We start from the raw sequence: 14,295 nt of genomic DNA, 5'->3' as shown, positions 1-14,295 counted from the left end.
AAAAATAACCCCAGTACTACAAATATGTTGTTATTTTCTTATGATCATGATGTGCTCGAGCCAGCTCCTACCAGCTTGTGAGAGCAGCTGTTAAACACTCAGGAAGTCTGCAAGCCAACTGTTAAACCACTGGTATCTTGCCGTCAGCCATGGTGACAATATTTACACCACGGAAATCAGCAAACGCTACACATGGGAGCTTTCATTCAGCGAACCCGTTTACTAGCACACCACTGGCTGATTTTTAAAAGGGGTGCCACGGTCTGTGTTGGGACATAAGGCAGTGACAGATAAAGGACAATGGGGTAAGGAGCCAGGGTTTGGAACTAGACAGGAAGGAGTATGCACAGAAGGGCAGCGCAGTCCCAGAGAAAGGCCAGAAAGCTGGGAGTAGGGACAGCACTGGATGTTTCTGAGCTGAAGCTGGGGCAGAGTATGGAGTGAGACAGAGTGAGTTTAATATAATATTTGGAAAGTGAAAAAAGAACTTTTTGTAATCTTCTTGACTGGTGACGACGTACTGATTCACTCATTCATTCAGTAAATACGTCTTGAATGTCTGTTGTACCGCAGGCACTGTGCTGGGCTCTGATGCTTACAGGGACTTATTTGATATAAATGATCATAAATGGCGACATGATATAAGATGATCAGGGTGAGCTTCTCTGACAAGGTGACATTTGAACAGAGGCCCAAAGGAACTGAGAGAGCACTCATTGTTGGGAGACAATGTCCATGATCTAAGGCATTTTTACACAATTTAGGAGCAAAGGCCTACCTTTGTTCTAGAAAGCTTTTAAAGGGTGTTTATAAAGCAAACATCCATGGGAGGCAGCGATAATGTCTCTATCCAGTGAATATGTATATTCACTTACTACACAATATAATAAAAATAATGCCTGCCCTGGAGGAAAAGACAGTCATGCTTACTGCTCCCCCATTTTTTTTCTTTTTAGGGCAGCACCCATGGCATATGGAAGTTCCCAGGTTTACGCCACAGCCACAGCAACACCGGATCCAAGCCGCATCTGCAACCTACACCACAGCTGATGGCAACACCAGATCCTTAACCCACTGAGCGAGGCCAGGGATTGAACTCGCAACCTCATGGATCCCAGTTAGGTTCATTACTAATGAGCCACTACGGGAACTCCTTACTCCCCATTTGAAATGATTCAGGTTTCTTAGTTTCAAGGTTCCTCTCCTATAAGAAGAACCCACTGCATGTGCTGGTGTCACCAGGCCTTCTTTGTATCTTCTTGAAGAAATTGGGACTCAGGGAAGTAGCACAGGAAAATGATGATACTCTGGCTACAACTATTGCTGTGAATAATAAACTCATTTGTCTCTGACCCAGGAATTTCATGTCTTATGCCGGCATCCCTGAAACTATAGCAGGCTAATGTGATGGCCTGCAGGCAAGGTCAAAGGTCAGGCCCTTCAGAGTTCATGGCAGCTGTGAGAATAAATGAAGGAAGGGTGGTCTAGGCAGAGAAAACTGCAAGTGCAAAATGCCTCTCCTCTTTGGTTTGCCCTGCTCCTTGATAGCTGTGGGGAAAAAAAAAAAAAAAAACTGACTCCATCTTATTCGACTTGTTCTGCCCAACTCTAACTTTTGAGATGTCACCATTTTTTTTTTATGGCTGTACCTGCAGCACATGGAAGGTCCCATACCAAAGCAATGACAAATCACAACAAAGCTAGCTAGCTGTGACCTACACCACATCCTTAACCCACTATGCCACCTCAGAGACAGTGCTGTGCCACAGCGGGAAATCCTATCGCCACTTTTTGCAGCAAGGTCTCTGATTGTCAATATAGAAAGAAAAAGGGAGCATCCCCTCATTTCATCCCCACTCCCAGTCCCAAAGGAGATCATATCAAATCTAGCAACACATAAAATTTGCTTAATTTATGGCCTGAGGGGGGAAAAAAAGTCCTAGAAAGATTTGTAGTACCCAGAACAAACATTACAGAGAGCAAAGAAGGGGGACAGTGACCAACACCACCAGGCAGCAGCTGGGAACCCAGAATTCAATAGGAGAAAAATGGGAAAATGAAAGAGACAAAATCCTCAAAGAGGAAGGGCTCAATCTCACAGCTTTTGTAGATAAAGCAATGACAAATCACAACAAAGCTAGCCATAATCACAATGGAGAAAAAAATTAAGACAACCTAACTTATGTAAAGAGTATGGAAGGTGAAGAAAATAGCATGTATGCAGAGTCTAAGTGCCATGTTTTAATGCACTTTAAACATTTTTCTCAGAACACATCTCCAATTTGCAAAGAAAGATGGAATTGTACACACAGACATATGCGTTATGAATCACTCCTTAGAAATGACTCATTTCCTTGAAATTAAATAAGACAGCACCTCATGAGGAGTAACACCTCTAAAATTCTCTTTCATCTTTCAATTCGAACTTGACTTTAGTTTTTGCAGTGTAAAAAAAGCATGCACTCAGCTAAGTCTAAGAAAATAGTCAATACTTTCCCATATATCATGATTCAGTTTGCCAGCCACCCTGATGTTGATAAATCTTAAATGACAAAAGCAGATTGATACCGTGATTTCTATTTTAAAATACTTTATTTTCTCTCCTATCTCAAAAGTATTTACTTTCTTTCCCCATAACTTTTACAAACTCACCATTCCAGTGAGTCATGTAAGTGCGCAAGTATCTTAGACAGTCATTGCAAAAGACTGAATGCTTTGTGTCCCCTCCTCAAAATTCTTGTGTTGAAACCTAACCCCCACTGTGATGATATTATAAGGGAGGGCCTTTGGGAGATGACTAGGTCATGAGGGTGGAGCCCTCAAAGGTGACATTAGTGCCCTTACAAAAGGGACCCCAGAGAACTTTCTCACCTCTTCTGCCATGTGAGGACACAGCAAGACGATGGTCATCTACCAACCAGGAAGCAAGCCCTTACCAGATACAGAACCTGCCAGCACCTTAATCTTAGACTTTCCAGCCTCCAGAACTGTAAGAAATAAATGTCTGTTGTTTAAGCCACTCAGCCTATGGTTACTGTGTTATAGCAGTCCCAGCAGACTAAGATAGTCGTATCTACACATACAAGGTTCAAGCATGATTTGATCCTGAGGTCATCAAATCCATTTCCCTCCTTCCATACAGAAGTTGGGTTTTGTTTTTGTTTTGTTTTCTGTGTCTTTTTGGGGGAGGGGTTGGCCACACTCACAGCATGTGGGAGTTCCTGGGTCAGGGACTGAACCCGCAGTGATCCAAGCTACTGCACTGACAATGCCAGATCCTTAACCTGCTGTGTCACAAAAGAACTCCCCTCCCTCCATACAGGACTGCCAAAAAACTAACTAAATCAATATCTGTCATGTTTTTAAGACCCTCAGTGAACAACATTTTGCCATCTTTTGTAATAGCCTCCCCTTTAAAAATTCTTGTGAAAGACTGCATTGTAACCATGACTATTGCTAATATTAGAAATAGGAAAAACTGGAGTTCCCATCATGGTGCAGCGGAAATGAATCTGACTAGGAACCATGAGGTTGCGGGTTCGATCCCTGGCCTCGCTCAGTGGGTTGAGGATCCGGCGTTGCTGTGAGCTGTGGTGTAGGCCGCAGACGAAGCTTGGATCTGGAGTTGCTGTGGCTGTGGCGTAGGCCAGCAGCTAGCTCCAATAAGACCCCTAGCCTGGGAACCTTGATATGCCGCGGCTGCAGGCCTGGAGAAATAAAAAGACAAAAAGAAAAAAAAGAAAGAAATAGGAAAAACTGGATACAACCTAAATGTCTCTAAAGAGAGGAATGGTTAAATACCTGAAGCTGCAGGCGTATTGCAAGACACCTTGCTGCTATGCAAGTGATTATATAGCATATAGGTGACACAAAAAAGATTGTCACAATACTTCGTTAAAAGTAAGGGAGTTATGGAACAGCATATACAGGATGAAATCATTTTTGTTTAAAATTTTAAATGCATATATATTCCGTATATGTGCATAAAACATGTATTAAGCACCTATTATATGCCAGGCTCTGTGTTAGGCTCTGAGAATGGAGTGGAGAAAAAACAAAGACAATTCCCACCCTCATGACGCTTACAATCTAACCAGGAAGACAGACATTAGGTAAGTAAGTCTACAAGCCATTAGCCGGTTGCTATAATAAGAAAATGCTGCAAAAAACCCAGGATATTATACTTTCCATCTAAGAAAAGCCTCGCTCCAGACATTCTGCTCAGCCTTCCCATTTCAGTTTTGTGAAGCCCCTCTGGGGGAGAAGGTTTTAGGACATAGTCTGCTTCCTAATTGTTCCCACGAATATATTTTTCTAATAACACCAACAAAAGAGAAACTGTAGAATTCTTGGGGAATCATTTCCCATTAAGCATGCCATCCCACCAAGAATAACCCTGCATTGACTGGAAACCCTCCCTCCTCATTTCCTTTTTGCCAAGCTAATAATGTGAATTGTTTTAACCTTTCCCTATAGGTTGTATTTTCCAAGCCTTAAATCATCTTCATTGTCCTTTTATGAACTGTCTCCAAGTTTTACATGATTAATGACTGCTCATTAGATGCTGAACAAACTTGTGGACAGATGCACTCCAGTAACTTTAAAGGCTTTGGTTTTGTCAAAGAAGGGCTGCAGCCAGTGCACAATATATATCATCTACATCTATGATAAACAGACATCTTAAAGTTGGGTTCCCCATAAAAGCATTCAATCTTCCCATTTCTTTCTAATTAAGATCTTCTTCCCATCTTCAAAGCCCTGGATTGCATCCACAAACCCCTAAATAATGTTTCATTTCTTTAAAAATAGCATTTCCCTGAAGCAGCATTATACAGACATTTCAACTTGCGTTTTTTTCCCCCTGTCCAAGCCTGTCAGCAGATTTGCTACTGCTCTGGCCATCAGACACAACGCATCAGGTCCAAGCAATTTCACCAGCGCAGCATTTTTATTTTATCCCTGGAAGACAAGTGAAGTTGCTGCTTTAAAGATCCTAAATGGCCTGGATGATTTTTGAGTATCTGATATTTCTTGGGTACTTAATGTGTATATAATGTTTCTCTCATACAATTAAAGAAGATGAACACACAGGTGAGTTTAAATGTGAGCTTTAGTGGCCTCTTTTAACACACATCAAAAGGCCCGGGTTACTGAGAAAAGACACACCAATGCCTCACAACCCCATACAACCTTAACGGAGCATTAAGATTAAGCTCCACTCAGCTGTGGGAATTTTCCATGGACTAGATGACTTTTATGTGACATTTTTATTACTGTTGCAAATAGCACACAGGGCCTAGCCAAATAAGCAATCAACCACTGGGCTGAAGCACTTTCAGAACCACCACAGCTAAAATTAAGCCTGACCCCTTTACTGCCTCCAAAGAACTTGGATAGCTAGAATGATACATACACATTTTCTTTACATTTCTGTCTCCAGCTGAATCACCTTTGGCATCATAGTGGACCAAGCCAAAGCTATGGATCCAAATAAATAAAATGGCAATTCAATCCGCTTTCTCCACTACCATTCAGGCACTTGAATTTTGCCACCAAAGGTAAAACTTTGCACTGAAATTTCTGTTCTGAAGCAAATTTGAATTCTAGTTTGTAACAGCATGAAGAGAAGTTAAATTATTCACTTCTGATTCCAGGTCAACTCCATCAGCATCTTCAGTGAGATTCAAAGCTATTTAAGCAACAGTACCTGTCCTCTACAAGCTAATTAGAATCGTGACTATTCATAGAATTGTGATTTCTCCGGGATATAACACACCAGAAATTGGCCTGAATCCTTTTGCATTTTTAGTGTCTCTACATAAGGACACTCTAGTTCAGACTCCCTAGAAGGAACAAGGGAAGTGAGAAGAACTGCTTCCTATGCAGGGCTGCCATATTAGGCTGCAGAGGTTGTGCCTGCAAAACTCCAGAGGCTGCCATTCAAATAGTCTGGATGGTACAATATGACAGCCTGAGTTCAGTGGTCTCCACTAAGCAGAGATCCAGAAGAGCTTGTGCCATAAAGGCTGAGGTTTGGTCATGTCTATTGAGCTCGAGTTCCTTCAAATCTCTCTGGCTCGGATTACCTTAGGTCCCCAAGTCTAAATAGCCAAACCTGACAGCTAGGGTTAAATAGGCATCAACCGGAAAAGTTAAAAGAATAAAGGAACAGAATGCTATGCAGATTACATCAGCCAAATGGCTGACCACATTTATTACATTCATAACATTTCTCCCCATGGTGCATAATCACTAAAGGCTTGTTGGATGGATGGATAACTACCTAATTTATTTTATAAGTTGAGCCTGGTCCCAGCTTACAAACTGACATTCCTTTAGTGTTCTGTGCTCTCGTTTCTTAGCATTTATAGAAATAATGTTCATAAGTGATATTAGATAACAGAGGTTTGGTCTTCACCCATAAGGATTCTCCTTTGGCAGTTATTTTCCAAATCAATACCTAAATATTGCTAGGGGAAGAAAACAATAGCTCCATTTGTTGTAAACTTAGCCAGTATATTTGCTTTTTTTTTTTTTACCACCACACCCTCAGCATCAGGAAGTTCCCAGGATAGGGGTCGAATCAGAGCCACAGCTGCTGGCTTACACCACAGCTCACAGCAATGCCAGATCCTTAACACTGAGAGAGGCCAGGGATTGAACCCACATCCTCATGGATCCTAGTCAGGCTAGTTAACCACTGAGCCACGAAGGGAACTCCTTTAGCCAGTATATTAATTTGCCTAATTATTGACTTCAATGAAGCCTATCACCTTCATTCAGATGGTCATCATCCTGTCGATATTGACTTTCAGAGACTCTCTCCCACAGACGATGAAATGAGGAAGAGACCTTAACCTCCAACAGGTTCACTTCCACATGAAGCATGATCTTCAGGGATGTTCCATCTACCTTGGCAATCATCTGTCTCACTAGGCCATGTGCCAACGATCTCTCGCTCAGACTCCAGATCAGGTGTTTTCTGGAAAGAAAAGTTGGTTAGGGAGAGGAGCCTGGTTCTTCCTCTCCCTTCCTTCCCTGTCTTCATCAGGGATGTGTTACATCTACAAATATAAATTCAGTCCTCCAAATAAGTGGTGCATGTTTGTCTGGAAATGGTTCAGTTTTGCCCATTTGAGGCCACTATTTCATCTGACTGCAGCCATTTCCGATGAGACAGAGACAAGTAGACACACACACATACACACACGTACACATACAGAGAGAGAGAGACTTGTTTTCGTAATGTCTTTTTCTTTTTTTATGGCCACACCCACAGCATATGGAATTTCCCAGGTCAGGGACTGAATCCAAGCCACAGCTGTGATCTACGCCACAGCTGCAGCAACACCAGAGTCTTAACACACTGCACCAGGCCTGACCCGAGCCTCCACAACAACCCGAGCCACTGCAGTAGGATTCTGAACCCACTGTGCCACGGTGGGAACTCCCTCATACTGCTTTGAATCAACCCATTCTATATGCTGTATTTACCTGGTACTGATTAGTAACAGACAAACTTTACAACATTCACACACTTGCCTACAAACCTAGAATGGGACTATATGGTCTTGCTCTTGCCATATTGTGAATATGGAAGGAAATAAAGTGTGAAATGTATGGAGTTCCCGTGATGGTGCAGCAGAAATGAATCCGACTAGGAACCATGAGGGGGCAAGTTTGATCCCTAGCCTTGCTCAGTGGGTTGAAGATTTGGCATTGCCATGAGCTGTGGTGTAGGTCGCAGACTTGGCTCGGATCCGGCATTGCTGGGGCTGTTGTGGAGGCTGGCAGCTGTAGTTCCAATTGGACCCCTAGCCTGGGAACCTCCATGTGCCGCATGTGTGGCCCTAAAAAGCAAAAAAAAAGAAAAGTTTGAAATTTATCCTAATCTCTCACAGAGAGGTAATGTTTCACAGAGGAAAGCCAAACTCAGATGTAGACAGAACAGAGGCTCTTCTACCCACCATGACGGAAGATACATTGAAAACCTACCATTTTTACGGGTGCCTCTCACACTTCACTTAAAAAAATCCAACTAAATCATTCATTTATTTGTTTATTCATTCAACTACTCTGCAGCCATTTACAAAGAATCATTCTTGGCAAAGTACTAGAGAAACAAATGTGAGTAAGACAAAGTCTGACTTAGGAAAATCATGAGCAAGCTAGGTGATGAGGAGATGAACTCTCAAAAAGCTAGTTATGCTGTGATGAGGACAAGTAAAGATGTATCATGAGACATTGTGGGAGCATTAAGGAGGAGCTAACTCAGGCTGAGCAGAGGAGTGGTTCTGGGAAGTCTCCTCTTGGGGGAGGGAACCTTTTAGATCTGAAGGGAAGAGTTAGTCAAAGCAACGGGAAAGATATTCTGGTCAGAAGCCATGGCATGAGCAAAGCCCCAGAAGCAGGAAACAACATGATATGAGTAAGATCTCCATCCAGGACAGTGGTGGTGCAAGACAGAAAATGGTAAGGGATGAGACAGAGGAAGCAGGCAAATGAAGGAGGCCTAGAAAGCTGTGCTGGAGAGTATGGTCTGTATTCCACCCACATGGGAGGTGGGGAGGCAGTTTATATTTTAGGTAGACTTTCTGGTAGGTATTCAAGAGAAAGGGCACTCAAGGCAGGGAAAGTAGTAAGAGGGTTTTGCAAAATTCCAACAGCTGCACAACCCACACAGATGAAACAGCGGGGTAGGAGGATGCAGAAGGAAGGCAGGTGGGCTTTTGATGTCCCTGAGCACAGGGAACCCCCAAATCAGCAAGTACTCTCAGGAGACCAGTCTGGGAATGACCACCAAAACAGGGAAGGAATTCTGCTTGATTTCATTTGTGAATCACTGCCTTCATCAAGGCAATCTTTGTGCAATAAGATATGATGGGGCTGGAGCGGCCTGGACCCTAAACGTGCCAAAATTTGCAGACCAAAGCTCCCTCCCAGGACAAAACCTATAATGACAATAAAATGCTGAGGGGGAAAAAAATCCAAATTAAGCAAGACTAGGACAATATGGATGCGTTTGATGATGAGGTCAGATAAAAGTGAAGGCGGCCAGGGGAGGGGTGGGGGGTGGAGTGTGCAGGAATTCCCACTGTGGCTCAGTGGGTTAAGAATCTCACTAGTATCCAGGAGGACGTGGGTTTGATCCCTGGCCTCAATCAGTGGGTTAAGGATCCAGCGTTGCCATGAGCTCCAGCATAGGTCAAAGATGCAGCTTAGATATGATGTTGCTGTGGCTGTGGCTGGCAGCTGCAGCTCTGATTTGACCCCTAGCCTGGGAACTTCCATATGCCACAGGTGCGCCCCCCCCCCAAAAAAAAAAAGTAAAAGAGAGGGCAGATGAGACAGAGATCCCGGAAGAGCTGAGGTCATACTATTTATCACTTTGAAAAAGCCTGAGAAGAGGGATTTGTAAATCTGTGAACCAGAAAGCTACCTGGCCCACCCCTCCCTTCTAAAACTGTAGGAAAACTTCTTCACAGTTGACTCTCTACAGAGTTATTGTGACAAAAAGAAGAATAAGGAGCAGAGCAGCATTTCTGCAAAGTAGGCAATCCAGAAAGTCATACCTACAAAACCAATTAAAACCTGCAACCTGATATTTGAACACAAGCTAAAAAAAAACAAAAAACAAAACCAAAAAAAAATGGCTTTTTAGGGCCACACCTGTGGCATATGGAAGTTCTCAGGCTAGGGGGTCAAATTGGACCTGTAGCTGCCGGCCTGCACCACAGCCATAGCAACTCGGGATGTGAGCCATATCTTCGACCTACACCACAGCTCGAGACAAAGCCGAATCCTTAACTCACTAAGCAAAGCCAGGGATCGAACCAGCGTCTTCATGCATACTAGTTGGATTTGTTACCCCTGAGCCACGATGGGAACTCCCCCGAAATTTTTATAAAATGATGGATGCTATGACAGAACATAAATCAGAATTAGGAAAACTCAAAAATAAGGATATTGGAGAAAATGAACATTTTCTTGAAAACACAATATACCTGAATACATGGGGTACAGAGAAGACATTTATAAAAGGAAAGAACACGAAAAACCACCTATCAAGTTCCCCCAAAAAATCAAATATCGATCTGAAAGAGCCTCCAAATCTACCAACTGACAGGAAGTTCAGAGAACAAAAGAGCATATTTAATGACTAGGCAAATCCAGATGAATAACAGGACTGGGTGAATAACCAGTTTCTTCAACAAATGAGAAGTGGGTAAAGAAGAGAGTGGGGAGTTCCCGTCGTGGCGCAGTGGTTAACGAATCCGACTAGGAACCATGAGGTTGCGGGTTCAATCCCTGCCCTTGCTCAGTGGGTTAACGATCCGGCGTTGCCGTGAGCTGTGGTGTAGGTTGCAGACGCCGCTCGGATCCCACGTTGCTGTGGCTCTGGCGTAGGCCGGTGGCGACAGCTCCGATTCGACCCCTAGCCTGGGAACCTCCATATGCCGCGGGAGCGGCCCAAGAAATAGCAACAGCAACAACAGCAACAGCAACAACAAAAGACAAAAAGACAAAAAAAAAAAAAAAAGAGAGAGTGGGAAAGACAGACAGACAGAAGGAAAAACCAGTAGATTAAAAGAGACTTGAGGAGTTCCCATCGTGGCTCAGTGGTTAACGAACCCGACTAGGAACCATGAGGTTGCGGGTTCGATCCCTGGCCTTGCTCAGTGGGTTAAGGATCCGGTATTGCCGTGAGCTGTGGTTTAGGTCGCAGATGCGGCTCGGATCCAGCGTTGCTGTGGCTCTGGCGTAGGTCGGTGGCTAGAGCTCCGATTAGACCCCGAGCCTGGGAACCTCTGTATGCCGAGGGAGCAGCCCTAGGAAAGGCAAAAAGACACACACACACACACGCAAAAAGAGACTTGAGATATATAAGCCAATCGAAATGTATGAATCTTTTTTTTGGGGGGGGGGGTCTTTTTGCCACCAGCCTACACCAGAGCCACAGCAACGCGGGATCCGAGCCACGTCTGCGACCTTCACCACAGCTCATGGCAACGCCGGGTCCTTAACCCACTGAGTAAGGCCAGGGATCGAACCCGCAACCTCATGGTTCCTAGTCGGATTCGTTAACCACTGCGCCACAACGGGAACTCTGAAATGTATGAATCTTAATTGGATCCAAACAAAAAGTAAATGAGGCATTCTTAAAAGTTTTAAGACAATGAGATAAATGTGAATGACTAGATACTTGATGATATTAAGGAATTATTGTTAAAATGTAGTTATGATGATGGTGTGGTGATTTTTAAGTCCTTGTCTCTTAAAAATACATGCTGAAATTTTCATAGATGAAATTATGTTATTTGGGATTTTCTTCAAAATAATCTGGGGGAGGAGAGGTAGGTGGGCCTCTATATTAAACAAGATTGGCCATGTATTGATAATTATTGAAGATTTCTCTACTTTTGTAGATTTTGTTAGTTTATTTGGCCACACCTGTGGCATGTGGAATTTCCTAGGCCAGGAATCAAACCTGGGCCATGGATCAAGCCGCTGCAGGGACAATGCCCGACCCTTAACCCACTGCACCACAAGAGAACTCATGTAAATTTTTTTTCTTTTTTAGGGCCACACCTGCGGGCATGGAAGTTTCCATGCTAGGGGAAGAATCGGAGCTGGAGCTGCTGGCCTATGCCACAGCCACAGCAACACCAGATCTGAGACACATCTGTGGTCTACACCACAGCTCACAACAATGTGAGACCTTAACCCATTGAGAGAAGCCAGGGATTGAAGCTGAATCTTCGTGGATACTAGTTGAGTTCTTAACCCAGTGAGCCACAACAAGAACTCACTCCTGTAAATGTTTTTAAAATTCCATTTAAAAATTCCATAATTAAAAGATTTTGGAGTTCCCTTGTGGCCAGCAGACTAAGGATCCAGCATTGTCACTGCAGCAGCTCAGGTCACTGCTGTGGCACAAGTTTGATCCCTGGCCTGGGAACGTCTGTATGCCATGGGCACAACACAGAGAAAAAAAGATTTTTAAAAAATTATCTTGAAAGATAATATATTATACCAAATTAGACACTTACACCAAAGAGCAAATTCATTCAGCAGGATTATTTAAAGTTACAAAGCCAGGCTCTTAGACTGGGAAAATGAACACATGTTGAGTGGGGCAATACAGCCAAGAAATTTCCCAAGTCCCGAGAGAATTGCCCCAGATCAGACCTAGGTGAGCTGCCACAGGGGTATTTCCACTTACCTAGCTCCTAGCTTGCAGATAAGGGGAACGCTCCCAAGAGGAGGAGAAAGAAAACATAGGAGGACCCCTTTCAATATAGCAAGTGCATAACAACATTCCTCTTCTGATATGTTTCTTGAGGCCAAAAGTCTCTTATCTCTTCTGTTTTCACACATAATGTAGAAGTCATTGGGATGAAAAAGGGTAACCTCACACTTGATCAGTAAATCATCAGGATTTGTTTAAATGACCAACATTAAACATAAGGCAATGGAGACATCGCTGCTGCAGATGTCTGGAGATCAGAAATGTCTGCCCTGTATTCATTATGTTCCTTGCTCTGAGATTTGAAAAAGCCAGGGAAATGCTGATAAATGTGTGGCTTTTCCACAGTATATTGAAAGGTCTTCTCAGTTCCCGTTTTTGGGTATTTACTTAGCAACCCTTACACTTCAAGTTCTCCATTTAAAAATAGGAAACAAATCTCTATCACATTATAACCACTAGATAAAGACGAATAAATTGTGGGGTTCCCTGGTGGCTCAGTGTGTTAAAGGATCCAGCATTGTCACTATTGTAGCTCAGGTTGCTGCTGTGGCACAGGTCTGATTCCTGGCCCAGGTGCAGCCAAAAATTTTTAAACTAATAATCAAATTTAAAAATTTTTTAAGTTTTTAAGATGAATAAATCATCAAGCATGGTTTTTGCATTCATATATAAACACTGCAGTAAGTAAACACGACTCATGCTACTTTCAGCAGTAGCCAACATCCTAAAAACACTGGATTCTAGTTTCTGCTGACCTGGGCTAAGATACCTCAGAGCTTCTGAACTTATATCCATTCTTTTCCTTAATTTCACTCTCGAGTACCCTGTCATTAGATATTTATGTGCTCCCAAACGCGTGCTAAAAAAAATCTGTCTTTAACTCCTTCATCACCTTTGTCCTTAAAGCATAATTTAAACAACATAACTATCGCTCATGGATCTAGTAAACTTGACAAGTCTTAAAAATGTCACAGCAGGCTTCCTAACAAGACGAAACAGACGAACTGACAGCCACCTTGATTACCCGTGGTAAATCTTCCTGTTAACCAGGACTAAAGTTTAAAGCCTCTGGGGTCTTTTGCTTCTAGTCTGATCTGATCCCAGAACCAGTCTGGTATCATAACATTATACCTGTAAAAAGAACATGGAAACAGGCTAGAGGACTGCATCCTGGGCTACTCAAAAGTACTGGTGGTGCTCACTTCAGCAGCACACATACTAAAGCTGGAACGATACAGAGAAGATTAGCATGGCCCCTGTACAAGGATGGCATGCAAATTCGTGAAGTATATCATAATTTTTTGAAAGGAACATTAAGAAAAAAGAATGTATGGGAGTTCCTTGGTGGCTCAGCAGGTTAAGGATCCAGCATTGTCACTGCTATGGCTCTGGGCGCTGCTGTGGCCTGGGTTCGATCCCTTGCTGGAGAACTTACAGAACTGAATCACTTTGCTGTACAGCAGAAATTGGTACATCACTGTAAATCAACTATGCTTAGATTTTTTTTTTAATTTAAAAAGTACTGCTGACGTTTTAGTTCTGCCACCAAGAACAGTTCACACCAGCTTGTAAGTGCCAACTTCCTCTAAATAGAACTAGCAGCTCATTCTCCTTCACGTACATCATCACTCTTAATTCCCTTTCTACTCAGTAGTTCATGAGCTGTCAAAAATCACATGAAAGATAATATGAGTGCAGTAGGAAGATGGAATGTACAAAATACTGATGGCAATGCCAAGAAATCTGAAGGATAAAGGGGCAGTCAATGGCAACTCACAGTGAGCTTTAAAAGTAGACAGTCAGAAAAACCAAAGTGTAGCCTGCAACTGGGACCCTGACTGGCAATATTGAGTTTAACCTAATTCCTCAAGCATGTACTGAGCATCTACTGTGGGTAGCACACTAGGTGGCGCTGTGAGCAGAGAAGTGGGTGGTACCCAAGCCTGTGCTGAATTGCAACTGTGAGCAAAGCTGTGTATTCACAACCTAGCCCAGGGAGGGTAAGTGAATAAAAAATAATATTGTATGACAAGCAAAAAGGCAGG

At 43.0% G+C, this 14,295-nt stretch overlaps 1 non-coding gene across 1 annotated transcript; it reads left to right on the top strand.

Annotated features, from left to right (window-relative positions):
* The first annotated feature begins 13,444 nt into the window (after positions 1-13,444).
* On the top strand, positions 13,445-13,551 carry LOC146394516 (U6 spliceosomal RNA). The gene has a single exon (XR_014835948.1). It is a non-coding gene; the product is annotated as a U6 spliceosomal RNA (small nuclear RNA).
* Positions 13,552-14,295: the final 744 nt, after the last annotated feature.

Source organism: Sus scrofa, chromosome X, assembly GCF_054392235.1.
Source record: "Sus scrofa isolate SSC_HxYL_T2T_F1_AM1 chromosome X, Sscrofa_HxYL_maternal_Yorkshire_Landrace_v2.0, whole genome shotgun sequence".
Taxonomy (NCBI): domain Eukaryota; kingdom Metazoa; phylum Chordata; class Mammalia; order Artiodactyla; family Suidae; genus Sus; species Sus scrofa.
Note: the sequence above shows the minus strand (reverse complement) of the source record. Positions and strands in the feature narration are given on the sequence as shown.